Source organism: Chlamydotis macqueenii, chromosome 3 (genome assembly GCF_036417535.1).
Source record: "Chlamydotis macqueenii isolate bChlMac1 chromosome 3, bChlMac1.mat, whole genome shotgun sequence".
Lineage (NCBI taxonomy): Eukaryota > Metazoa > Chordata > Aves > Otidiformes > Otididae > Chlamydotis > Chlamydotis macqueenii.
The window spans coordinates 7,379,858-7,406,879 of NC_141558.1; the positions used below are offsets into that span (position 1 = coordinate 7,379,858).

Here is a 27,022-nt window from a genome sequence, read left to right on the forward strand (position 1 = left end):
CAATGATTCATTTTTCACAGTGAAAGGATACATCGAGTGGGGTTTTGCAGAGGTCAGTCCTAGATCCGGTTCTAATGAAAATATTTTCATTTTCTTGGATGTAGATTACCTGGATGATCATCAAGATGCTGGAATATAAATAATGTTTATTGCATTTGCAGATGATACCAAGCTAGGAAGGACTGCAATAAAGGGAAAGGGAGAGAGTCCATCATGATCTTGAGAGGCTGGAGACACAGCCTCTGTGTGGAGACACAGAGAAGTCCAAGATACCAAAGCCAGCCAGAAACAATCCACTAGGCAAATACAGGGTGAAAATCAGCTTTCCACATAGCAGTCCTGCAGATCACAAGGGTGAACATCAACCAGTGGTGTCAAGCAGCTGATGTTCCTCAGACCAAAAGATCTAAACCCGTGCCTTTTGCTCAACAATAGTAAGGTCTCAGCTAAAGTACTGTGCCTGGCCTGGGGCTCTTAGTTGCAAGCAAAACATGAACCTCCAGGAGAGAACCCAGAGGAAAGGAAAAGAACAATCACTAATTTAGGCAATACTGATACTGTCACCATAAACAGCAAAAGACTGAAAAGGAACCTGGGAGACATGAAAACAGGCTTCAAAAATATAAAGGTTTCTAGACAGCAGAAAGAAATAATCTGGTTTCTATGCTCATTTGGACACAGGAGAAGTAATGGGCTAAGAGACATTGCACCAAAAAAATTTTAATTAGTCACTAGGAAAACACTTCCAATGGAAAGGAAAGCATGAAAGTGCATTGCCAGAAGACTGTCCCCTGACCAAATATTTCAGGAGTGTCCATCCTGCTTAGTGACTAATGAGCTCTTGAAAGGAGCTTGCAGTTGCATGACTCAGGAGTGAAGCAGTTGCCTCTCCACGTGTACAAGATCTTCACAAAGCCAGCCTGTGTTAGAAACTTTAAATTGCTTGTTAGCCATAGACACAGTACTATTACAAATCATTCTTGGTTTCCCAGTCACTTTCCCCAAATCTCCAGAGCCTTCCAGACTTAATCCAGACTAATTCAGTCCCAGTTGTTTGCTCCATCATCAAATCCCCTTTACCTGGATATGAGAACGGAACTTTGATCACCTCTATTCTCCAAGGTGGCAGTGATAAAGCTTATATTAAGTCACAGAGGCATCATGTTGCCAACTGACCAGCAGCTCTTACCAAAACACTTTTAACATTATAAGGATGGCAGAAAACCATATAAGTGAGGGAAGCAGATAGAAAACTCAAGTCTTTCCAGTGGGAGCTAAATAAAAGGTGAACCTCTAGATCATCTATGCAGGTCGGCCACACAAGCCAAAGATCCAGTGAGCAAAGGACTGGGAGAGGTGAACTGGGTTTTCAAGTCCTTACAGACATGACAAACTGTGTACTAGAAATTTAGTACAAATGAATTTCCTCCACACTCCCCCATGAAGCCAACCATTATCAGCAAAGAGAAGATGTTTCAAACCTACAGCATGACAGAAAAAAAAAAGGCGAGAAAGACCAGAAACACTCTCCAAGTACCACTGGGGATTTTGGGGGGTGTGCATGTGCAGAGGACTGTAGGAAATTCCTTGCCATGCCCCAAAACACACCTCAGCAGGATCAGACCTCCAAGACCCTGAACATGAGGAAGGCAAAGCACCCAAGAGTCACCTCTGCATTATTAAAAGTCCCATCCCCTCTCTTCCATAAATTATCTAGGACTGTGATTTGAAACAGAAGACGCATCATTAGCATCTCTTATTTGTGAGACAGTTAAGTGTTTGATTACCATTTTTAAGCAGTCTAAAAGTCACCAGTCAGCAGGCTGACAGGTTTCATCCTTGAAGGAAGAAGGTATTTCTATTTACGTTTTGCACTTCTGCCTTGGAACAATAAACTGTCATTTCTTCTTAACAGGATTAAATGACCCCAACACCTACATCCACGTCTTCTCTCTGTGTCTTCGGAGCTGCTCAATCTGTATTTCCTTCCCTTTCTTCTTGCTTTTTGTTTCAGAGAAGTACATTGATGCGTTTACTGAGGGATGCATCCTGACTTGTCTCACTCCTGCCCAAAGCCCATCCAATGTGTTTTATAAAGCAGAGTGTGATTTGGATGAGAGCTTCCACGATGTGATGTTTGAAATCATCATCAACGTGTTGCAGAGTGCCAAAGCCTGAAATAACCAAGCATTCAGCAAGTGACCAGCAGTGACCTGATTCTGGCAGTCAGCGGTGTTGTTCTAGCAGTGGCTGTTGCCTGACACCTAACTCAAATAAATGCATCATCCTGGCAAAGCAAAGAGAAACAGAAAAGATGCAGACAAGGCAGCCTTTCTCTGCAGTCACTGCACAGATAGAGGAGAGCATCACAGCTGTGAGCACTGGCATGAAGGACTTTGCTGGTGTTACCACACCAGCCGTAGCAAAGAAAAAGCCATAAGGTTGGTCCCAGGTGTAGAGGAGAAGGAAAACCTCGCTGCTGCAGCTTGGGCTCAGTCTGCTTTTTCTTTGCCCTCATTTTATTTCTCACCCTGGGCTTACCACTTAAGGTAGGATTCATGACACAGCAACCAGGCACATGAATTTCACTTCAGGGAGAAGGTAAGTGCTTAACAGTAACAAAATGAGTCACAAAAAAAAAATACTGATTTCCTGCCCAGCACCTCACTAAATTCCTTCACACCTAGACTTACTTTGACATCTAAGGTTGGCATCCGCTGCACATGCTCAGGAATGCCACCAGCTCGGCTAAGCACCCCTGAAGGACCCATCTCCTCCAGCAGTCTCTTGCCACACTGACAGCACCGGCGTTGGCGCAAAGCCCAGCAGTCATAGCCACTCTTCATCAAAAAAGTGCACGCAACGGCCACCTTCTACAACCTTGTCAGTGGAGCTCAGGAAACAAGAGATGCACATCCAAACCCCAGCTCAGCCTCAGGAGGGACTAATAATTTCCACTTCCTAAAGGGACCAGAGAGCCCCAGTGAAGGAGTTGGCTTCTCTTCCTGAGGAAGCTCAGCAGCTGCACGGCCCTGAGCCCAAAACCCACAGGGCAGAGCCTTGTTTTGCGACCCAGTTGAGGAAAGGCTATGTCCCTTAGAGCAGCCCTGATGCTGCTCTTCTCTCATGAGCAATAGTGACAAATCCTACCCAGCCCAGCCATCGAGGTAAAGAAAACCACAAACATTTCCTGGCTTCAGTCATCAGGCACACAAGGCAAACACTTACTGGGTGTCCCAACTGGGCCCTGATCACAGAGGCAGAAAAATTGCTGGCAGCATGGTGTTTGGCTCCTGCAGCCTTCAAGATGGGACTGGGAGAACTGGTATCTGGTCCTGATTTGGCTGATACATCTATGCTCATGAGGATCACACTTTACATCCCTCCTGGCCTCAGTTCTCCACACAGCATTCCCCAGCACCCTGTGGGGTACTGAAGGCGAATGTAAAGTTTTTGAGTGACAGCAAGAGGGACCCTTAAGTCGCTCCCATAGACAGGTATAGTGTTTTCCATTTCAGGCACTGCAAGAAGAAATGAGTGAAAACACATCCATGATCCTTGGACTTCAAAAAGAACCAAATCTCAATCCAGCTTCTGTAGTGAAGGTTGCAAACTGGGGGACTCTTCATAGCAAGAGTCAAAAAGCATCCTGAGAAAAGAGGAGTCACAGCTCCTACTGCCGTGTCACGCTCCCAGGACTGTGTCATTCTTTCTCTGGTCCCCACTACAGTGTTTTTATGGTTTTCTTGCTTTCCTTTCTGCTCTCCCTCACGGTCCCCCAGAGTTTCAATCAAAGTTACATTTCCCCAGTTCTAATTCTCCCCAGCCCCTTGCATTCCTGGAAGGAAAACAAGGACAGATGGAGCTGGCTGGCCGTAAAAAGCTGTTTTCACAATGAAAGCAGTGCTTTCCAATAAAACTTAAGCAGCCCAGCTACACTGCCTGTGCTTTGCTTCCCTGCTTCAGGACACATCTGCAGAGATACAGCAGTCTCAGATGGGTGACATAAATAATAAAGAATCATTCTTAATAATCAAGCAACTTCAACCTTGCCAAAAAGTAGCCGATACGCCCATTCCAGCTACTGCACATTTATAAATATGTTGATCTCTGGAACCCCCTTCTCCCAGAGCTGGTGACTGAACCAATCCCAGGTTTGATTTTTTCCCTTAGTGGACTTGTTTACTGCCAAATTCCAAAACAAAACAAAACAAAATGCACTTTTCAAATGTGATTTATGAAGTGCCTCTAAGTAAGCACATGCATGCACACATAAAAACACACAGGGCTGTGGTTCCAGCTGCACGGGAAAAGCGGCAGCAGGAACTCTCACTGCATAATAAACACTACCTGAGCAAGCCCTTCTCTTTGTCTGTGAAGGCTTGGGGCCAGATCTTTGTGGGGATGCATAACTGCATCTCTTCATGAGCTTCCTTCGGGTTGTGAAATGATGCTTTTTTTGTTTCATTGTGAAAAATTTCTCTTAAACACAGACACAGACAAAATGCAACTATCAGCCCTTGGTCAGTTCAAACCAGGCCACCCCTGCATGTCCAAATAGTTTAACAGCCCTAGCTTTAAGCCTTTATGAGCATCTCTTCCCATCACCAAAGAGAAAGGGTGCTTAATTTTCATTTTAAAAGGCAGAAGAAAAGTGTATTACTCTTGAACCCATCTTTGGCTAACGATAGTGCTGTGCATCTTCCAAGATGCTCTCACAGCTATTTGCAGAGCAGGAGCTCTTGCATCACTCTTGTAAATGCAATATGTAAGTCACTGACACACAAAACAGGGTTTTGAGCAAGAACAGAGGTCACTTACCGTAACTTGTATGCTCTGAGTGGCCAAATGCGAGCAAAGCATTTTGAGCCCCGAGACACGCTCCGTGGTAAAGCCCAGTCCAACAAAGCTGGTGTGCGCACGGTGACAGGGACCTGCAGCCCCTGCTCAGCTCTGTAAGGGAACTCAAAATCGCATCTCCAGAGGTCCATGCTCTGAGCTTTACCCCGACTCCTGCTCTCCTCCCCAGGCCTGTGGAAGTTCAGATATTTTTAGCTGTTTGCCATGAGTGAAGGAATGTCTTTTTCTAAGTTACCTCATTCATAAGCACAGCTCCGCCAAGACAAACAGGTCCTAAGTGTGATTACACCGACTCCAGCCAGGGGAGAGAGCTCACACCACATTAATGTGCATGCTCGAATCGTAAGTACCTGGAACTATTAGTATTTATGGTGCATGAAATTATGTTCCTGACTTCCTCACCTGGGCACACAGATAGGAAGGGGAGGGAATTTCAGATCCTTCCTGTTCTTATGTGGTTGAGCACCTCTGAAAGCGGGTAAGCACCCTGAAAGCCCCAAGACGAGCATGGGGTCATCACGGGGTGCTCCCTGAACTGGGGCCTTTTCAGGAACACATGCCAAAAGGAAAGCCTTGCAGCCAACAGCAACTCAATTTCTCACCTGGGGAAATCTGTTTTACTCCACAGTTGCTTTGTTAATCATACACTCACCTCCATATGCCTTTACTCTCATCTCATCAGAGCCACCCCATAAGCAGAGAGCAATTAACACCCTCTTGAGCAAAAGGACCAAGGACTTGATGAATAACCCCTACATAAAAATATTGTGCCTCAAATACCAACTAATTAACTCTCAAAAACATCATCTACGTTGTAAAACCAGCACGGCATTTACCTTACACAAATGAGAAAGCTATACCGTGGAAGTTAGTTGACTTGCCCAAGGTCACCAAGGCAAATCTATGTCAGAGTAAACTAAAGACAGCAAAGTTGCTTCCTTGCTCTGCTCCACAGTTGCCTATGTGATCCAAGGCCTGAAGGACCTGTATGCTGGGGGAACAGGGCTTCTCTGCTTCACAGAGCTTTCAACAAACCCATTCAAGGTGTTCAGACACCATTTTACCTGCAGATATCACATCAGCACTGAGGGTAACTACCTGGAGGTCTGGGCTTAGGCACTTCAGCCATGCCAGGTGGGAAAATATAGATACTAAAAACTCTATCCATCTAACACTTTATCTATATATCTATCTATCTAAAAAAAAAAAATTAGCAGACCCCTAGAAACAAAAGAAAAGCTAGTTCAGTGCACAGACAGAACTTTTCTTGTGTTATCCACCACTACCAAATATATATTGAATGGAGATGCCTGATCCATAGGCAATTAGCATACAAACAGGTTTAAGATGGGAAAATACTAATATGCAGCCCCTCAAAGTCCTGCTTTATCCATTTTGGACACTTCCTCATAATTACTGAGCAGCCCTCTGCCACATCCTCAGAGCTGCTCTGCACTGCACGGATTGTTGTGATACGAACATTTGCTGGCTTTTCATTAACATAAATTGTAACATAGATGGCGACGGGCAGAGAGATAATTACATCTATCCCCTGAAAAGGACGTGGACATGCGTTCGTTGTGGTGTGTCTCGTGCACAGCATTTATCATCCTCTCAGCAGCAACAAACTCAGGAACAACAACAACAACAAAACGGCTTAATCCCTTTCCAGGGAGTTCATGCCTGCAAAATCCTCCTTATGAAAGACAGATGTGAACCTGCCAGTTCAGTCAGATGCAGAAAGCCCTGGTAAATGCAGGAATGGATGTTCTCGCACACAGAATTGGCAAGAAGTAATGGGGAGATTCAAACAATGAAAGAAGTAAATCATTTCAATATGACAGGCTGGATTTGAGAACGATTTCAGGCTGCGGACATAGAAATCAAAGACCATCATCTCTGGCAATCCCAAAGGAAAACAAACCTTTCCTTTCCCCAGAAAATAAAGTTACAAGCCAAGGTGAAGCGAATTGAGACTGAGGAAGGGAATGATCCCTATTCAGCGAGGCACATTGCAATAATCAGAGCACACACGTTACCGGAGATGTAATTTAAAGCAGAGATCAAATTCTACAAAGTAAGACAGAAGAAAGAAAAGTAATAGTAAAGGAATGCTATGAGCAACAGGAAACCCCAGCACTGACAAGGCTTTGCTGAATACTACACAAACCATGCAGCACAAGCCACACCTGAGAGGACCTTTCCTGTGCACAAATATTCAATCCCCCTGCCAGACTGTGTGCATGATTTTTCTTTGCTTTTTATTAGCAAAGATCAAAACCCAGCATCTAATGTAAGCTCTAAGTCTCTCTAACCAGCAGGAATAAGATATAAGTCAGTTTGACTTCCTGGATTAAGACAAAACAACAGGAAGGTTCGGGAGGTCCAAATCTTACCTTAGACTCCTGGCAGCAAAGTGTGGCAGCACCACATCTGCTTTCTCCACCAAAGAAAATGCCCAAGCCCACTTGCAAGGTGATGTCAACAGCAATTTCCCAAATTTAAAAAAAAAATCACCATTATTCAGAAATCCAGAGCACCTGTCACGTCATTTGAGGTGACAAATGGCAGCTCAGCAAAGCTCAGCCCATTGCTGGACTCCATGGACATCACATAGATGCACCGAGCCCCTGGATCTCTCACCGACAGCTGGAAGTCCCACTCTCAAAAAAGCATGCGCAGGTGGTGACAAGCCTGAAAAAATGAACCATGATGGAGAACTCCAGGCTGTTATTGCTTATCAGCAGCCAGATATTTCAGATAGACACAACACTCCACCTTTAGACCCAAAGCAATGCTCTCTTCATCCACTAAATGTCACATCCCTGCTCACCAGCTCTGCAAAGATAGGAGATGTCGGTTGTATTAATTCTCAGCCTTCATGTCTTGTCTTTTTTTTTTTTAACCAATTTGAAATCATATCTCAATTCTCCTCTCAAACAGATTCTTCTTTCAATTACTTTCTTGTAAGCTTCTTGCATTTGATGTTAAAGTGTTCCCAAAGTTTCTTTCTAATCAAAATTAGTTTAAAAAGCTTGATGCACAGGTGAGTTGGGGCCATTTACCCCTCTATGTGGCCTGCAAATCAACCAGCTTTGACTGTTACAATCCCTTGGGAAATCAGGATGACATTTCAGGGAGGGTTACTGCAATTAAGAAAATACAAAAACTATATAGCATTGTTTGCCTTTCTTTCACCACCTCAAAGCTGTTTGGGGGTAATGTGACACTTCTACATTTGCCTCCTTTGTGTCAGCTTTCACAGCTGGGGGCATGGAATTTCTTCAGCCTTCCAGTTGCTTTTCTCCCCCAGAAAGATGCCAAGCTTTTTTTGCAAGCTACAGGGATGACTTCATGAGTTTCTGCTCACAAGTGTTTCTGCTGCCGGTGACTGCAAGTGATGATTCAAACTATGCCGAGTCCTGTCCCGATACAAGAGTATAAAAATGCAGCCGCTGCTGCTTGGAACGTGGCCACTGCTTAGGAGAGCAGAAACACAGCCTGCGTTCCTGGGAAGAGCAAGAGGGAGTCATTTGTGTAGCATGTGAGAGGTTAGGTAAAGCTGGGGGATCTGCACCAACATAGGAGAGATGGCAATTCCAGCACCATCAACTTGGGCATCCATGCAACACAGACTGATGCGGTGACCCCCTGCAGCCCTTCCCTAATACCCTCTTCCTCCTTTAGCTCCTATGTATCCCACTGTTGAGGTAAAAAATCCAGAAGCTGGCTTGCTGCAACACTAGAGGCTCTAGGTACAGTGTAAAGTTGCCATTTTCCAGCGTAGACTATACATAAAATCAATACTTGTCTTCCTCCTTCAGCCCTAGGAAATCCCATACGTGCCTCCAGGTTGGCACTAGCTAAGCAGAAAAACAGCCAGTTTCCCATCGTTCCTCTCCTTCTGTTGTTCTTGTTCACCTCCTATCAGCCTCCCCTCTTTGTCACTGCGAAATCAAGTTATATATTTGTGGCAATCCCAGGCACAAATCCAGGCTGGGCGGTGAATGGATTGAGAGCAGCCCTGAGGAGAAGGACTTGGGAGTGCTGGTGGACGAGAAGCTCAACATGAGCAGGCGATGCGCCCTTGCAGTCCAGAAGGCCAACCGCATCCTGGGTTGCATCAAGAGGAGCGTGGCCAGCAGGTCGAGGGAGGTGATTCTCCCCTCTACTCTGCCCTGGTGAGACCCCACCTGGAGTACTGTGTCCAGTTCTGGAGCCCCCAACATAAGAAGGACATGGACCAGTTGGAGAAGGTCCAGAGGAGGGCCATGAAGATGATAAAAGGGCTGGAGCACCTCTCCTATGAGGACAGGCTGAGAGAGTTGGGGCTGTTCAGCCTGGAGAAGAGGAGGCTCCGGGGAGACCTGATAGCGGTCTTCCAGTACCTTAAGGGGGCCTACAAGAAAGATGGGGAGAGGCTGTTCAGTAGGGCCTGTTGTGATAGGACAAGGGGTAATGGTTTTAAAAAAGAGGGAGGTGGATTTAGATTGGATATTAGGAAAAATTTTTTTACAATGAGGGTTGTAGAACACTGGAACAGGTTGCCCAGAGATGTGCTGGAAGCCCCATCCCTGGAAACGTTCAAGGCCAGGCTGGATGAGGCTCTGAGCAACCTGATCTAGTCGGGAATGTCCCTGCTCCTTGCAGGGGGGTTGGACCAGATGACCTTTGAAGGTCCCTTCCAACTCTAACCATTCTATGATTCATGATTCTATGATTCTATATATAAACTGTCCAATATTTGAAAATCTATTCACAGCGCTTGTCTTCTCATTACCCTGTTTACTTTACAACCTTGATTGTATTGAAATGTCAGTTTGGAATATCGATTTCACTTGAATTGCAAATAAAAATGGGCTTTCTTGAGGAAAATGAAATATATATTTCATAGTCAACAGACAGGAAAATCTCTCTCGGGTCGCTCTTGCATAGGAAAATAATTGGCCCATTTAAGAGGGCTGTGTAATGTTGTATAACTCCGGAGACTGAGGGCTGAGTGCTGGTGTGCTGGGGAGACTGTGGGGTCAAATCCTGTTCACAGCAAAGCATCATCAGAGTCACTTATTCAGTCTGTGTTTCCCCTTTCCCCATTTGTGATAATGAAAAGCTCTGTGGTAAAACTTGGCTTTTAACTCTTTCTGTTCTCTACTGTGTCTGTCACCATGCCACCAGCTCTGCAGCTCTCTCCATCAAGCTTTTGGTAGAAGGTGGTTGGGTGGGACGGGACCTTCTCCAGCGGATGGAAAAGGTAAGTGACATTGGCTCATTTTGTAAATAAACCTTTTGCCAGTAACACTTTGTCAGTGAGAAGTGTGAAAAATCACACACATGTACCTGACATGGCTATGCAAGCAATGTGCCTCATGCTGGGGCCAGGAACTCTGCTGCTTAGGTTCTCCTTCCAAGCAGTGGAGTTAAACTATGTGGGCAAAAACACTTTTTGGCAGAGATTAACTATGTCTTTACTGGGCAGTTTATTAATAGAGCTTGGTTGATGGAGTTGTAAATCTAGGAAAATAAAGCAAATGTTTATTCGAGGAGGGGAAAACAAGGTGTCATTACAAAGGCTACATAGTGCTCATTGCAGGGCTGTGAACAGTCACTAGAGGTGGATCCACCTTTCTACCAGAGGGAAGCCTGAAAATCCTCTGTGTGACATAGTCCAAGTGCCTTCCCACCCCGTCCAGGGGCTTATGGCGAGTGCCTATCACTCAGTGTCCTACCACAGGGAGAAGTGCCAGCACGTCCAAAGAGAAGGCTTTGCAAGCCCCTGCACAGGAAGACTCCAGCTGTGAATCTTCATACCAACTAAAAGGACCGGAGGCATGTTGAACCAAGATACACAACCAAAATAATTTCCAGTGAAGCAAATATCTAGGGAGGTGGGAACTCCCCCTGCAAAGCTTCTCCTGAAGGAGATAATTATCAGCTGCTGAGCTGCCTCCGATAGGGGCTGTTTCTGCAGTGTTAGTAGCTGCTCATTGATAAATACTCTTCATCAGTTGGCCAGTAATACAGACAGATTTGGGGTTTCTCAAGGGGAGAATTACTAATTATTCAGTTACAGCAGACAGAAAATGGAGTGGGAATGTACTGACCCACAGAGCACTGGAAATACCTGCGGCTGGGTGCAGAAAGACTGTCCCTCTGCCATGGATGACAAAATCCCTCTCCAACACTGCCTTAATTAAGCAAAGCAACCAGATTGCTTAACAGACCTTTAAACCTGCAAACATGCCTCCTGTACATTCTGACCGACCATCTTCAGTTCAGATGCAGAACAGGAGTGCCACAAGACTACACAGCACTTTAGGCTGAGGACACAAGCATGGGTTCAAGCCATAATCCACTGCCCATGCATGTTCCTAACCACCTAACCCTGAGAAGAGCGCCCTCCTAGACCTTCTGCAATGAGCCAGTCCTGGCAAATCTTAGTCTGAAGCCACCTGTAACATGACTAGACCTGCATGCTTCTTCCCAGGAGCCAAGGAGGGAGGAAGACTCCAGAAAGTCTCCTTTCCTCCAGCATCACAGATCAGCTAAACCCAGCCCATGCTTCCCAGCGTCACATGGGAGGAGAAGACCTCCTTGGGCAGGAGTCAGCCTCAGCTACGTCGCGTATCTGTTACCTGCTGCCTCCCAGCCAGAGTGCATGCCCAGACAGAGTCGTGGCAGAGTGTCTGCATGGAGACAGAAGACATACTTGGCTGAAGCTCAGCCCTCAATGGTAATGCACAAGATAAGCAGAGCAATGGTGGCTGTGTCAGCTGCTTCTCCTCTGTGTCTTGGCTCCAGAAAAGAGAGACTTCTCATAGATGTCTTCACAGACTTCTCTTTGGAGTCTCTGCTGAAACTGGCACGAGACCCCCTTTAACGTGAGTTGTGAGGATGTACTTAATGCAGCGGCCATCTACTGCAATCTCCAAAACACTTCTCTTCACAACCTTGTAGTGAAGCAGGGCACTGCTTTGAGTCTCATTTCACAAAACTCTGTCTGAGATGCTCACCCACATTGCCAGTCTATGGCAGCCCAGGGACCTGGAAATGTATCACCAACAGGGCTGACACCACAGTGGAGGTACAATTGGAAAGAGCGTTCCCATGCAGACATTTGCTTAGAAAAACAGGAAAAAATCCATCAGAAACATTGCAGAAAAAAAAAAAAAAACAAAACAAAACAACAGCCCTTGGAAACTTTGAGGCCAGAGTTTCAGACTCAAGGGAGCCTTCTACAACTGAGAAAAACGGGACAACTGGAAATATGGAAGCAACACAAAGCTGCCACGAAGTGGTCTCTGCAGCTTGCTGCAAAACTGACAGACATCTGTATTCCTCCATGCTATTCCTGTGCTTAACTACAAAAATAAATAAATGGCTTTAGTTAGCTCTGTCCTAAAGAACAGCCACATCAGGTGGCAAGTCCCCCAAGGTTCCAAGACTGAAACTGGGCCCTAGAGAGCCTGAAAGGGCAGGAACTTCAACGCTTGGGCTGAAGAGCAAGCAGTCCCTTTTGGTCCCACAAGCAGAGTTAATCCATGGGGCAGATGGCTGAGGTGACAGAACGGCTTCAGCTGAGCCAACCTGTGCACCGTCAGCTCAGCACAGCTCAACTCACAGTTGCGGGGTCAGTTCCCAGGAGACAGAATGGCACATGCTAAGACAGTATAGCCCTGTGTGACCTTATGGAATTACATCTGGCCCCTACAGCAGGTAGGCTGGAGCTAACGACTCCAGCCAAATCTCCAGCTCAATGTCTTCTTAAAGTAAATCTCAACATAACGCGGACTCATTATGGCAGACATCATTTGCTGCTTACAAGACAGGCAAAGGAAGCTTCTGGGTAGGAGGGACCTGCAGACACAAAATTTGGTGATGAGGAGTGATGTCCCACTGTTTTGAGAGCACATGTGTTACCCAATAGGCCAAACACCTGCAGGAGGAGAATTCTGAACTTTGTGAAGCAGTTTTTAATGTCACCATCGAACTTACCAACAGCTACCAGAAAGACTTTTAAGATACTTTCCGTCTTAAATTTACTATAAGAAACAACACCTATTAGCCAAAGCCACCCTTGAAGTGACAGCTAGGGTATATGTGTGAATCTCGATCTATAGAATAGGGGGATCAGGAAACTGGTAGCCTATACTATAGGTACTTGCCTTAAAAATGTTGTCATTCCAACATGTGCATTTGCTCCTAATCCATCTGCAGGAAACCTTCAAACACTAAAACTTATTAAATCCAGAAGCAATAAATTATTTACAAGGAAAAGGGAGAAGAGGCAGCTGGTTTAATCTCCCAATAAAGAAGCAAAGGAAATTGCGTCATACCCAGATGGGCGACCAATGTGGCTGGCCAGACAGAGGGATGGGGGCATTGGCATTAATGGCATCACTTCCACAGACCCAGACAAACACCAGCTATAGAGGAGATGGCCACAGTGAATGCCTAGATCCACCTTCCTCTTGGCCATCCGAGAGTCTTGATGCAATTTTTGTATCTGGTTCCTATTTCTCATATAAAGCTCATCAAACCCCTTGCCCTAACCATCCTCACACACGGAGGAGAGTGAACTTTGCCACTCAAACACATTTCTAACGCGGTTCTCGAACAACATGGGGAAGGAAAGTTATAATTCTCTTTCTCCAAGTGTAACATTCACCAACTCTACAAAGTGAGGCTGAGTTGAAAAACTACACTTGTCTTAATTTGCAGGGCAATGTAAAAAGAAGCGAGAAATAGCTTTTTGACTTGATTTTTTTTTAAATGCTGTAATCTTTGTTTTTTTTCTGATTTACTATCTCATCAGTAGCAACACAGCTTGTTTTCTGGCCCCTTTCCCCAAGCTCTCTAGGTCACACAGTGGTATTTGTTTTCATGTAACAAATATGGTTGTTAACCAAAGGAGGCAGATGTTTATCCCAAGAATGTTCCTGACACAATCCCAACCCGCCTTTCACAAAGATTATTTCTGTCTGAATTAAGTGCATTTAAAAACCTCTCTGAAGTAACTACTCCAGAAACCAACAAATAACTGTTACTTAGTGGAGAATGATATCCTCTGGCCTTTGCTCCCTCTGGCCGTGCCCCTTACCATTTACACCTCCCCAAAGCAGAATAAGTACTCCCAAATCAGACGAGCACAGTTTCAGACTTGGTTTCTCCCTCTTATTGCCAGGTAAGGGGTTTTTCTATGCATCAGCAGCCCTGAAGACTTAATGTATGCAGCCCCAGTACATCGTTAGCCTTGACCCAGATGTAGTGACTGTCCAAAAAAAAACAAGGAAAGGAAAAGCAGAAATCAACAGTTGGTTTTCACAGCTGACTAAATGAAGGCAGATGATCTGCCACTGCCTGAGACCAAGCTCACAGCCAGTTACTACGGAGACACCAAGAAGCAGTAATTATTGCTCATCTGAGCCTCCCAAAACCCTGGTACACCATCAGCTTTGGTCCATCATACATCCTAACTGCAGTTTCATGCTTACTGGGAAGCATCCTACAGCACAGGTGGCTGAGGCATTGCTGCTCACTCTGTCGATACAAGATCCAGTTTAAGGGAGCAGGTCCTCACCATGACTAAATGGACCATTTCTAAGGATCTGCTGGAAAGCTGGGTGCTAAATCACAGCCAAATGTAGATCTAACCTTGGACAAGCAGAACAGACATTAAGAGCTCCAAATTTCTGTAGGGACCTCAGCACCTTCCTATCAGCCTGAATGACTTGGCATGGCAGAGGTTAACTCGAAGGACCACAGAAGGGAGGAAAAACATTTTAAATCAGAGGCAGGAATATTTACGATCTAAAAGAAAAACCTCCCTCTCCACCGGGTAAACACAGAAGACACAAATCAACCTAATCTCCCAGCCAACCCCTCACCCCACATCCAGCCAGTGTGTGGAGCGGGTCCCCTTTGCTCTCTCCGGCAGGACTCTCTGCAGCTTTCCTTCTCTGAAGTTTGCTTACATTACTGGCTTTCTTTGCTGACATTGGCAGCTTGCTCAAGCCTTTGCAAAACTATTTTTTCTGGGATATACTTAATCTATCTTATTTGTATCCCGTCTGTGAGAAAAAAAATGGCCACTGCGCAAACCGATCTCCCTAGCGATGTTGCCAGCTACGTGGATCCCATGACCTCCCTGCTAGGTTGCAGCAATGTTTTCTGTTTATCGGGTGCTGCTCTTGCGCGCTCACCCATGTCCTATCCCTAACGCAGCACGCATGTGCAAGTTCTCTTAAAGGCCTCTTTCAAGGTGAATTAACCAAGTCTCATGCGTGCTATATTGCTGAGTGTGAACTTCCAGACCTTTCTTTTTCCATATAAAGTTTTTAAGTAGGTTTAGACTGAAAATATTCCTGAGGGATTTCACATGTTCTCCATACACAGGTCCTGTAAATGAAGTTGATGCACTCCCTAAGAGTCTGCTATGGCTTAATATGTCCCAAACAAAGATATATGGATCACTATGCCACATACACTGCTTCAGAGGGAATCAGGGCCAAGAAGAAAGACAGTAATGGTAGCCATGTCAGCTGCTGGAGATGGTGGAAAAGAAAGGTGGGATGCCTGCTGTAATTGCACTGGCAGTTAATTCAGGGAAGATCTATGGCTGCCATTATCCAGGAAGATGGACTGAATGGTCTCACCAGTCATTTTTCACCTTTTCTTTAGGTACCTATGAAAACAGTTGGGTTGGTCTACTTTGAGAGATGGTGGCCAGAAGGATGTGTGATGGTGGCCAGCGATGGATGCTCCACACAGAGCCATGCTGGCTTGTCAAGTGCTGGAAGAATCTCCAGGACACAGAGGAGGCGAGACTGTTTCTCTCCTTCTGCCATCTCAGGTAGGTCTGTGTCAGTATTAAGCCTATGGGTTGGAGACATGAACAATGTGTAATTATCACAAGAGATCTGCAAAACCACTTCAAGCAAGTGTTTGTAAATCCATGTGTGTTTGTAAGTCCAAACATTTGTAAATCCATTCCCACCAACTGGAAATAAATGAATCAGCGACTATGACAGGCATATACCCTCAGCTTTTACAGGAAGGCAGAAAGACATCATCCCTTTTCAAATCAATATTTTTAACCAAAATTCCTGAAGTAAATCTGTAAAGAAAATATTTTTGTAAAAGTACCTACTTAAGTACTTAAGTTTCCTTTCCACTCTCTCAATTTCTTAACGAAGGAGTGGGACACAAGATGGTCCTTCTACTAGCAAGGACTAATAGGTCAGGCTATACTCTTATACCACTTCACCTCCTTCTTATAAAAAAAATCCCATGGCTCAGCTTGTGCAACATTAGAAAATTGTTTACATTTACACTTAATTTAAAAATTGGCTAAATTTTGAATATTTACCTCTTATTTTTTATTTTCCCCATTATCCTTCATTGGCTCACTGGCCAGCATGGAATGTACAGGTAATGGGTCACCTTCATTTGTTTGCAGATTGCCTCAGACCCACAGATGAAGGAATGCTGTTCCAGAGGATGCTACTGGGGGATGCTGCCCTTCACATGTCAAGGAGGTGAGAGTCTTCTCAAGATACCATGAATCTTGTGCTTCCTCCACCTCTAGAGACACTATAACTCTGCAGTGCACCTACTCAGCCCCCCACTATCAGCACAGTGCAGTCCTTAATGCTGAATGAATTCAAAAGAACTAGAGTACATGGAGTTCTTGGGAAGAGGGATATAAATACTGCATTTTAAGTTCTCCCGGAAAATTGTACAAGTGTTTTTTTTTTTTGGAGTTAATGTCTTTCCCTGCTGCTCATTCTGGCTGGAGGCATCCTCCTGTCTTTCCCAACTAGCATTCATCTGTTCCATTCTGAAATGCAGGAGATAAAGGAGATGCCTCCTGTGAGACTGGGTGGGGAAGGAGTTGTGGTCCACAGGTGAAGCAGGGAACCATGAAAGATCTGGAATGCTCATTTTCCTAAGGATTTCACTTAATCAAATTATCACCAAACTGCAAGCCATTTCTAACCACTAATCACCCACTGCTTGGAAACTATTTTGAACAAATGTAAATGTATAAAATCTGATTGATGAAAGCCTTGAAATGTAGATCCTGGGAAGTTTGTGAACTCTAATAACTGTGAAGAAAAAAAAACCCACAGTTTCTTTTTGTAACTTTGATCCTGTTCTAGGGGCCATACATAGGCACATGTAACAGATCTTTCCTTCCTCTATTTTCTTGCCAAGGATGTCATTTAAACTCTTTGGAAACAACACTATAGCTACTCCATGCTGTCTATCCTCCAGAATATATCAGATGTTATTTAAATAAATGCATGCTAGGATTTTTCTACAATGCCTCCTGGTAAATAGCAGCCATAATGAGCCTATGTTCAGACTGAAAGGGCCAAAAAATCTGAACTGAAGTCAAACGGAACAATTTGGTATTATCCAGACCCTGCATATTGATATAACAGATTAAATACTTAGATGAAAGGTCCCTTCCAACCCAAACTATTCGATGATTCTAAGAAGGAACAAGGGATCGCAGATGTTCCCCCATAAAAACTGCAGCCTGCCTTAGCACTGATTTCTTCTCTTTGTCCTTTGAACCTCATAAGAAAGACTTATCACTGTATCCTGCACCATGGCAGCACAACAGATGAATCAACTACCCAGCCATGCACAAGGGGGAAACAACCCCACAGATACCCTCAAGCACCCCATGTGTCCTTCTGAGGATTTCTGAGCAAGTTTACTTCATACTTCTCTAGGTCATATGGTTAAAACTAGGTAGAACAAATTTTCTTAAAAGCCATAGAAATTTTATGTTAAGTTTTCCTGTACTAGAAGGTTTTATCTGTAGGTCCTCATGCCCCAAAGTGATTTTGCAGATTGAAACATCAGGTTGTTTTCTGTAGATCAAAGTTCAAACACTGATGGAGGTTCACATTTTTCCTGTAGTAATCTAGTCCCTACAGTCCCCTTCACAAAATTTCTGCTCGAAAGCAAGACCCCAAGTTCAGAAAATCAGCAAAAGACAGGATGGAAAAGATGATGTGGCTCTTCAGTTGCCTACCTTGCAGCCAGCTCTTGAAACTATAATTGCCCAGAAATAAAATGTGTGCAAATTCAGACAACAAGCAGGACAAAAACCACAACACAGGCAAGCTGCATCCATTCATCAATAAAGCAAGAGCAAATATTGATTAAATAGGAGTTTGTTTTTTTTTTCTCTGAGCTTCAGTTTGGAATCTGCTTTTTCTTCCAGCATCAACAAAACCTCCAGTTTCAAACTTTTGCATATATGTTTTGAGGATTGGCATGCTGTGGGGTCTCACCACAGATAATATGTCTTTTCTCAAGCAACATGTACAACAGAAAGTCACGGGGATTTTTTCCAACCTTCCCTCACTAATAACACAGAGTAGCCACTTAGAGCTTTTCATTTTTCCAGTATGCTGCAAGCAAGATGGAATGACACCTCTGACAGGTGGCTTTGAGGTATCTCTCCCATTTTGCAGTTGGATAAAATGATCTCCCTATCGTCATGAATGGTGGACTGGTGGAGGACACAGGCTTCTCAGCTTCTCCAGCTGCACTTAGTCTCCCTCTCAGATCTATAGTGGTCCTGAGGGCTGCAGGAGCACATTAGGCCCCAAAGCGCCACTGGAATGGAGCTATAATTTAGGGTGCCTGCTTCAAAATATGCTGTTGTGAAATAACTCCAGGCTGTCCGGGAGACATGGAAAGGCAAGTTAGGAAGTTTTTTCTTCCTATCTTTGCCTGCAGTCCTGCATTTCCCAGAAATTACCTTTATTCCTTCCTCCCCAGCTGAGGTTGTCTTTTGCCATTTTCTGTATGCTTTGACTATATCTTTGAGCTGGTATCCATCCCGCCACAAATGTTTGCAAAACATACTCACTTTAGAGTAAGGAACCTATTCGTCTGATTCTGGAATCCACTTGTACTACTTTGACTACACCATTTAGATTTGCTTTAAGGATATTTATATACTCAGGAGGAGGTAACAGCAGCTTAGCGTACATGAGAATTGATCCCACTGAACCTCCACCTTTCCTTTGACTGCTATTATCACACAAAATAGCAAATGTTTCAGAGGATAAATCCTACCAGTTCAGGGCAAATGGGTGCAAAGTCTTTAACGTCGTTGCAATGCCAGCGAAATGAACAAATTTGCCCCCAGGGTTGAGCTAAAGGAGTGAAATTCTTGAACCCTGCCTAAAATCACATGGGTCTGCTTGGCTCGTCTGATGTTGTTCCATGGTGATGCATAAGCACTTCTCTGCCTTGTTCTGCTCTGCTGTGTGATGCTTGGCAGCGAGCTGCACAGTTAAAGCTGTGCAGAGAACAAACCGGGGCCCTGGATGGATAGGTTGGTTTGGGGTATTTTTTGCAAGTAAGCTGCTGCTTCACAGAGACAACTCTAGAAAATTACAGAACAGGCAAGGTCTGGACAAATTCAGTGAGTATTTAGTGTTGTTAGAAAATAAAGTCAGATTGCATGGCATGATAGTCCTAACATGCATAATTTCTCTTAGTAACAATAGGCAGTGCCTTGCATGCTGCTTTGCAAATACTGACTAAGGCCAACAATACTTCTCTGGATTGTAGCCTGTCCTTTGCACCTGCAAAAGTTGAGCAATGAAAAATTGACTTCAGGCCACATTTTATAAAAATCTTACCTTGGTGTCACACTAATGAACCTGTAGACATCCCACCCAGCAGCATGACCCAGAGCACCTACCTTAAGTTATTCAGGCACCCAACACAGTCAAAACGAGAGCGCTGAATTTCTGAGGGGTGACTCAGAACCTGTAAGCGTACATGTACGGTCCAGGGAGACAGGGTGTCTGTGCAGGGCAATTAGATGTTCCTGCATGCTGAGAGAGAAACTGCTGAGAGCCAGCCAGCTGGAAACATCAAGCCTAGAGGTATAGTTGAATAGGCACCTACCTCCCACCTTGGTCTTCTCAGAAGGTGGCTGACATGGCAGAGAAGCCTTTCCTAAATATCAGTTCTCACTAGAGGTGCACAAGATGCCCATCGCCTGACATAGCATCCACTTGGAGGAGGGGTGATGCAGACTCATGCAGGAAGGTGCAAGCAGAAGATGAAGGTTGACTTGACTACTGTCACAGTACCCGTGGTGGACTACTTCTTCCCTGGGAAGGATTTCTGCTGTCATTGTTGCTGTCACTATGTGCAAAATCTGTTTTAAAGCAGTTGTTCAGGAAGAGTCAGTATGCCTAGCAGGTTTGCCTAGCCAGGGCTTCTTCAAGCATGCAAACAAAAAGGAGGGAATTCCCAATTTTCCATTTGTTTGCTTTTTAAACAGTAAGACACAATAATGAAAGCTATGTAGATGCTGACTGACCAAATCTCATATCCAGAGCTTCTATACAGGCCAATGGTTGCAGGCTTTGGAAAGAGTAGAGAGGTGACAATCTTTGGGGCAGAAAACTCAAGAGGAGACAGAAACTCTCCTTGCACAGTCCGTGCTGTTCAAGCCTCCTTAGCTGGCTGAAGAGCATCCTTCTCACTTCTGAATTGCAGCAGATAACAGAAAACACTTACAGACTTCTTCCAGAAAAGAAAAAAGGAAGCAAGGAGGATTGTCACCAGCAGCTGATCATTCCCATTCCAGCTCCTGCTTATGGAAGTGAGATAAGGGATCTTCCCTGTACTTTGGGCAGATCTTTACCTCTTCTTTCCTGTGCACACCTCGTACCTGGCTCCACACACTGCTGTGACATTCATGGCATCATTGTTCTCTGCAGAGCTTTTTGTACTTTTATTGAAGTTTACAATCTGTTAACTATTCCAAAAACCAGAGCATTGTGGACAGTAAATAGAGAGAAGCAACAAAACAGGAGTCAGAGGAATCCAAGTCTTTCATGGTCAGTGATGTAGTAAATCAGCACTGCAGTTTAACGCAGCCAAATGTAGTGTAAAGTAATATGTCCGAGGTAAAAGCCTGAAACTGAAAGCACATATTTAAATGTGACATTCATGCACTACACTAGCCAGGAAAAGGAGGCTGATTTTATGAGAAAAATAAACCTCTGAGGACTATACAGCCCATGTATGTCTTAATAAAGAAGAAGGGGGAAAAAAAAAGGAATCCAAGCATAATTTGCATAATTTTAGGCTATGTCAGAGGAGAATCACGGTGACTAGTAAAATAAAAGGAGCACAGGACGTACGTTGTTAAGCTACTGAAATTAAGTCCAACTGGGAAACTCCAGAAGAGTATCTTACAGGTAGCGTGTTAGGTACCGCTCAGGATGGGATACGGGTTTCATCTGTTGTTATCTGTCCTTAGTACAGTGACTGATGACCAAGAAGCAAACTCAGATTTAATTAGCAAGCCCTCTGTACCAAACTGCAGGTACAAAAATGTTCTTGCTCCAGTGAAAACCAGCTGCTACTGGTGCAGGAGGGGACAGACTGCTCTGTGCTCCTCAGGGTAAGAACATACTCTGGCCAAGGACGGTGGAGGACAACTCCTTGTTTTTAGCAACACTGCAGTTCTGCAATGCTGCAAATGGCCTGGGGTGCATTCAGAGAGACTCGCCCCCAGTAAACTGCTGGGAACTTGGATCAAGAAGATGAGGTCCAAGTACCTCGAGCCAGGATTCCCATCAGTGGCTCTGCAGAAATCAGGTATCCCAGGGCGAACATCCCAACGCTGACCCTCCTCAGAGGCCAAATTTATTCTCAGTGGGGAAAGAAAACCTTTCACAGTTACCAAATTATGCCGATCAAGAACTAACAAGAACTGGAGCAGCAACAAGACTGACCTCCTCCACTCTGCCTCCAGAGAAAAATCTGTCTTTTATTACAGAATCCCAGCCTTGAGCTTCCTCCCACAGGATAGACCAAGGAGGCCCAGACTTGTATGAATTAATCAAAAATAACACTTCCAGGGAGGGAGAGGATGGCTGAAGGGATTGCTGATGGGATACAGAGGCCTCTCACCTCCTTCTCACCAGTTTGACTCCAAAAGAAGTCAGGAGTAAGGAGGAAAAGCCTCTGCCTTTTAGCTCTTCAGTGCCCTTAGCTGATTTACTGGGCAGCAAGCAACTCTGCCACAACCACCAACACGTCAGGCAGCCCTAAGGAGCGGACAGAAGAGCAAAATCTGTCCTTCCAGCCTCAGTATTAATTAAATAGCTGTGAGTTTCACGGTGGCAAGGCTCAGACTAGTAGCGAGCTTCAGTCTCCAGCAGCAAATATGCTTAAAAATAGCCAAAACAAACAGGATACTGTTTGGAGAGGGAAGGAGGAATGCACCTTTTTGGCTCAGTTTGGCCAGCAGTGAGGATATCGTCTGGTTGATCCTGATCATCTCCACTACATGTCCTCATTGCTATGGCAGTGTTCCACAAACAGAGCAGGGACCAACAGCTCCCCGGAGCAAGGAGGCAAGGACTGTCCTCAGGTAGTGGCACTGCTTTAGAAGGAGGAAAACAAGAGATTTGTGCAGGTGAGCTGAAGACTCACTAGAGCATGTTAATGTTATCTTAATTTGTGCATCAGCACTTAAATACCACAAGAACTGAAGCTGGAGCTACACAAGAGCAGAGCAGATGAACACAGTGAGTCTGATTCAGCCTGGGGAGACAGCTAGGACCCGTAAGCCCCAACAAGCATTAGTGGGCCAAGGCTACCCCAAATGCTGCTGCTATTCTCCGGGTGAACCTCAGCAGAAACAAGCAGATGGCCAGGGCAGCAGCAGAGCATCCTTGAGGAACCTCAGGCAGGACAGGGAGCACCACACTAAGCACTGAAGCAGGGAAAAGCAATTCAGAGAAAAGGACCACCAGAGCCATGAGAAGCCACCAGTGATGAGAGCTCTCTCCTGGAGATCTCAGTGGCCACCGTGGGCTTAGAAAGCAGCAAAGGGTCTGGCTCAGGGTCTAGAAGTAGCACAGGTCCGTTGTTGCAAAGTGAGGCTTGTTCACCCACCTTGCCCTTGTGCAAGACGGTGGAAGGGGGAAAGGAAGCAAGTGCTCACTCCACCTTCTTGCAGAGAATCTTCACTACCGGAGGCCTCTTACTGATTCCTCCACTGCAATGAAGTGGCCTTTAAGAGAGACTTTCTCAAGGCAGTACTTTGATGAGGTAATCTAAGACAACAGAATTAAACTGAAACAGACAATTTGTGTTGTGCAACAGGAAATATTTCCAGACAGTAAAGTCTGTTGGGCTCCAGAGCGCTTTCCCAAGGTAAGCAGCAAAACTGGAATCTCCATCCCTTGACTCATCTGTCAAGGCTATACAAGCATTGAAACTGTGGCCCAGAGAACATGCTGGCACAAGGAGAGAGATGGGACAGGGACTCTGGTCTTCAGCATTTGCTTTTACATAGAATAAGATTTCATTAACAGAACAAAAAGCTGAGATGTAGGGCAAGCAAGAAAGCCTAAAAAGCCAGAAAGGTCTTGGTGGTACTCAAGACCTTGAGTTCCCTTGAGTTCCCATCACGATCTCACCCTGAGTGGATTTCTCTTGTCTTGCTTTCTCCTTTGCAAGTCATGGAAAAAAACAGATATGAGGGGACTAATTCTTATCTGCCCCCAACTGCTGTAAATGGGGAAGAACCTCACTGAAATCAGTGGAGTGATGTCAGCTTAAAATGAAGTGGCTTCACGTTTAGGTCTGAAATAATTAAGGATTAAATTATGTTCATCTCCCACTGTAGCACCTTTAGGTAAAGTTTTAGGATAGTTTAGAATGAAAAAAAAACCTGCATTTGAGGCTCATCTCTCAACACCTATAAGTAAGGACGGATTTCTAAAGGACTTCAGGTCCTGTCCACCCTTCAAGCACCCAAAAGTAGCACCTGAAGCACAGTTAGCCCCGCCAGTCACCTTGCACAAGCAATGATTCAGTTCACCTCAGAGCCAAGTTGCCTGTTGGACCCCTGCAAAAAAATGTCAGTCTGTCACTCCGTTTCCTTTCGTATGAAGAAATACAGAGCACAGTTTCAGGTAAATACTGTTTTTCAACACCTCAGAGGTGCTGGGAGTGACTCCTGCTACAGCTTCTCTTCTCCCTCTACTATATGAGCTCATTAGCCTTTTGGCTACGTCTCTGCTAGTAAACTAAACCATGCCAGAGCCCATGCTTCAGCCCTGAAGCCAACTGGCACAGCCTAACGCCTACGTATTATTAAACCCTCTTACACTCTGAAACAAGGTGGCCAGATCCAAACTGCCTTTCTGGAGTGTCCTGGCCCATCCTAACTCCCAGCAACACCCAGAAGTTGTCTCAGAGCAATCCATGTGTATCATCAGTGTAGTAGTATGGAGCATGAGGACCAGCTCACTAGTACAAGTATAAGCTGTAAGGAATGCTGAAAGTGAAGAATACTTTTTGAAAAATCAGTAAGGAATAGCATAGTACTCAGAGAGTCCAAGGGAAGACCCAAAAAAAAAGCATTTCCTACTCAATTTTTTTTCAAATGGGGTTTTCATTTAGGAACCACGAAACAAACTTTGAGCTTTTACCTAGAAACCAGCTCCAGGCAAAGCTGCCAGCAAGGTCCCCTGGGTCGCCCATTGCTCATGGCAGCACAACAAGGGATGCCAAGGCTGAGCAGGGAGCTTGAACTTTCCCCGGCCATGGGAGGTGATGTGCCTCGGCTGGAGGCTGGGGTGAAGGACTGATGTGCTCAGGGTGTGCCCAAAGCCCCCTTCCTACGTTCCCCATCTTGTCCCTTCTTCCACTACATTCCCGTTGGTGATGGGGAGTACAGAGAGGACTCTACTGCAAAACTGACCTAAAACAAGGAGGAGTTGAGAGAGCAACACAAATCGAGCAATGACTTGGAGGTAAACACATTGTACACAAAGCCTTAGGATCATTTTTTTCCCAGGGCCAACTTCAAGGCTTTTTTCCCCCACTTGTAATTGGCTGGTAAATACCGTCCATGTAATTGACCTTTCTAAATGCTGGAGCTGGTGGTGTTGGGAACTAATCCTGCCTGTGAAGACCCTGGGATTGTGCAGCGCTGACTCTACCTGCCGGTGTGTAACGCTCTGCAAACACTTTTTTCCCTCGTTTACTGACACATTGAAATTTACTACCCCGTGTCAGTGAGTTCAAGAAAGCATTTAACTCCGAAAGCTCCGGGAACCGGCTCCAGCACATGCTTCAGGATTTATCCGTCAGTTCGTTACGCCTTGTTTGTCCAAGAAACAGTCAAGACCGAACGAGTCAGGAATGACAGAAATAGTACATGAAGTCACAGTCACTCCACTTTAAAGCACAAGCATTTGTGTCATTTTCCTACCAAATAAATAAATCTATGTGCGTTTAGCGAGCAAATAAGGAAATGGCAGAGGAAAGGCATTACAGGCAGGTTTTTACAGATGCCAGCTGATTTGTGCCTGCTCTTCCAAGCGAGTGTAATACAGATTCCCGCAAGTATCAGTTCTTTCTGGTCAGAAAAGCAATCACCGGGACCGTACACACCCACCAACCCTGTGAACGCTACCGCAAACAATTCCTAGGAAAAAACCCATAAACACTAGACTGAGGATGAAAGACAAACACGTAAGTGAAAATGCTGAGCACCTCCTGCTCTTTCCCTCACCTCTGTTCACTGCCTTTCCAGTTTCTGTACAGCCTGCGCTGGTTTCTCCCTCCCTTAAATAGCTCTTTTTTACCATCAGTCATATCAAGCCACCAGCGTCTGCAAAACAGCATCAAAGCCAGAGCCCTCACAGATGCTGACCTCTCCTATGGAGTGAGACCCACACTGGGCTCCCACGGTCCCCAGCCACGGTCCCTTCCCCGATCCTTCCGCACGCCGCAGGACCGCACTGCAGCCCCTCTCCCACCCGCCACCCAACCACGCAGCACCAGCATCCTGTAGCCACCTGGCTCTTGACCACCTGCACGGACAGGACCACGGTGGAGAAGTTTGCAAGAGAGAATGACATTTTTGTTCTCACCGCCTTAGCTTCGCAGCAGCCTGGGAAGTACAGCTGAGCTGCTTGGAGAAAAGAAAGTTGTTTTACCGTTCAGTTCTTCAGCGTTGCCGGCGATGAACTGGGAGCTGAGCGAGCTGAGCCCCTGGGGACGGCGAGAGCAGGAATGCGGTGTGACAGCAAGAGCATTGAGGTATGCCCCTGCCCTCTCACGTCCTCCCCAAAAGCCACCAGCCGGGAGGGCGGACGCCTTGTGCGTCTGCAGGAGGAGAGGAGAGCGGAGCGGAGCGCGGGAGCGAGTGTCGAGGAGGGCAGCAACAGGAAATGACACAGAAACTTCACCAGGCTCCAATCCAAACTTGGCCCCTGACATGAAAGAAAGGGGAGGCAATTTGGGGGGTGAGGGGGAGAAGAGAAATTTTTCCCCCTCATTAACCAGCCGAAAAATCTGCTGACTGGAAAAAAAAAAAACAGCACTGTGACAAATTTTATTAAAGAGAGGAATGAAGGGGGGGGGTCAAAGCGGGGGATTCCCGTCAGAGTTTATTTGTTTGAGGAGGAGTGGTGTGATGATGTTAGACACCGAGAGCAAAATGCCATTTTCAGCAGCTTTCTGGCTTTTCTAAACTCCTCAAATGCTTGTGCCTGAGGGCAGCAGGCAGGAAGCAACATCCCCCTTGCACCCCGTGGGTCAGTTGCTGCCAGCAAGAGCCCGGCTAATTCTGCCTGGGGTTGCAGGCAGTGGCTCCCGCAACTCCTGATGCATGGGGACGGCAGAGGAGACGGCCCAGGGCTGCTGGGGTCCTGCACCCAGCCCAGCGAGGAGCACACAGCTCCACATGCCTTGGGGACAAGGCAGGCAGCAGCCCAAGCTCTGGCAAGGCGTGACGATGGCATGACGCACAGAAGCAGAAAATCACACTGGGTGTGTGGTCAAACCTTTGCCTTGACGGATACAATATATTGCTTTATCTGAACAAAGCTGGATGGGTATCTTCAGGCAAGACAAATCCTCCAAACACCTCTATACCTGCTGGGTACAAGGGGACAATGGCTGTTGAATAGGGTGACGGTTTTCAAAGCATCCTTCAGACCTAACAACTTGCATGCATGTGTCCTTGCAGGCAGCCCAGACCTAGCTTGACTGTAGGGTCTATGCAAATCCCACCTGCCTTTGCAGTAGGCAGCACCAGAAACCCTTTGGTAGGAGCCCATGGGACTTTCTAAGGAGTCCT

At 45.6% G+C, this 27,022-nt stretch overlaps 1 protein-coding gene across 4 annotated transcripts in view; it reads right to left on the bottom strand.

Moving 5' to 3' along the window:
- Positions 1-27,022, bottom strand: part of EVA1A (eva-1 homolog A, regulator of programmed cell death) — a 209,406-nt gene that overhangs the window by 40,144 nt on the left and 142,240 nt on the right. The window contains exon 1 of one of the 4 annotated variants that reach the window (XM_086745808.1): positions 25,878-26,069. The exons of 2 other annotated variants lie outside the window; for them this stretch is intronic. The gene's annotated coding sequence lies outside the window, so the exon portion shown is untranslated. Of the gene's footprint in view, positions 1-25,811; positions 26,070-27,022 lie in introns of those variants that run through there. One more of the 4 variants, XM_086745807.1, reaches the window with a different exon arrangement.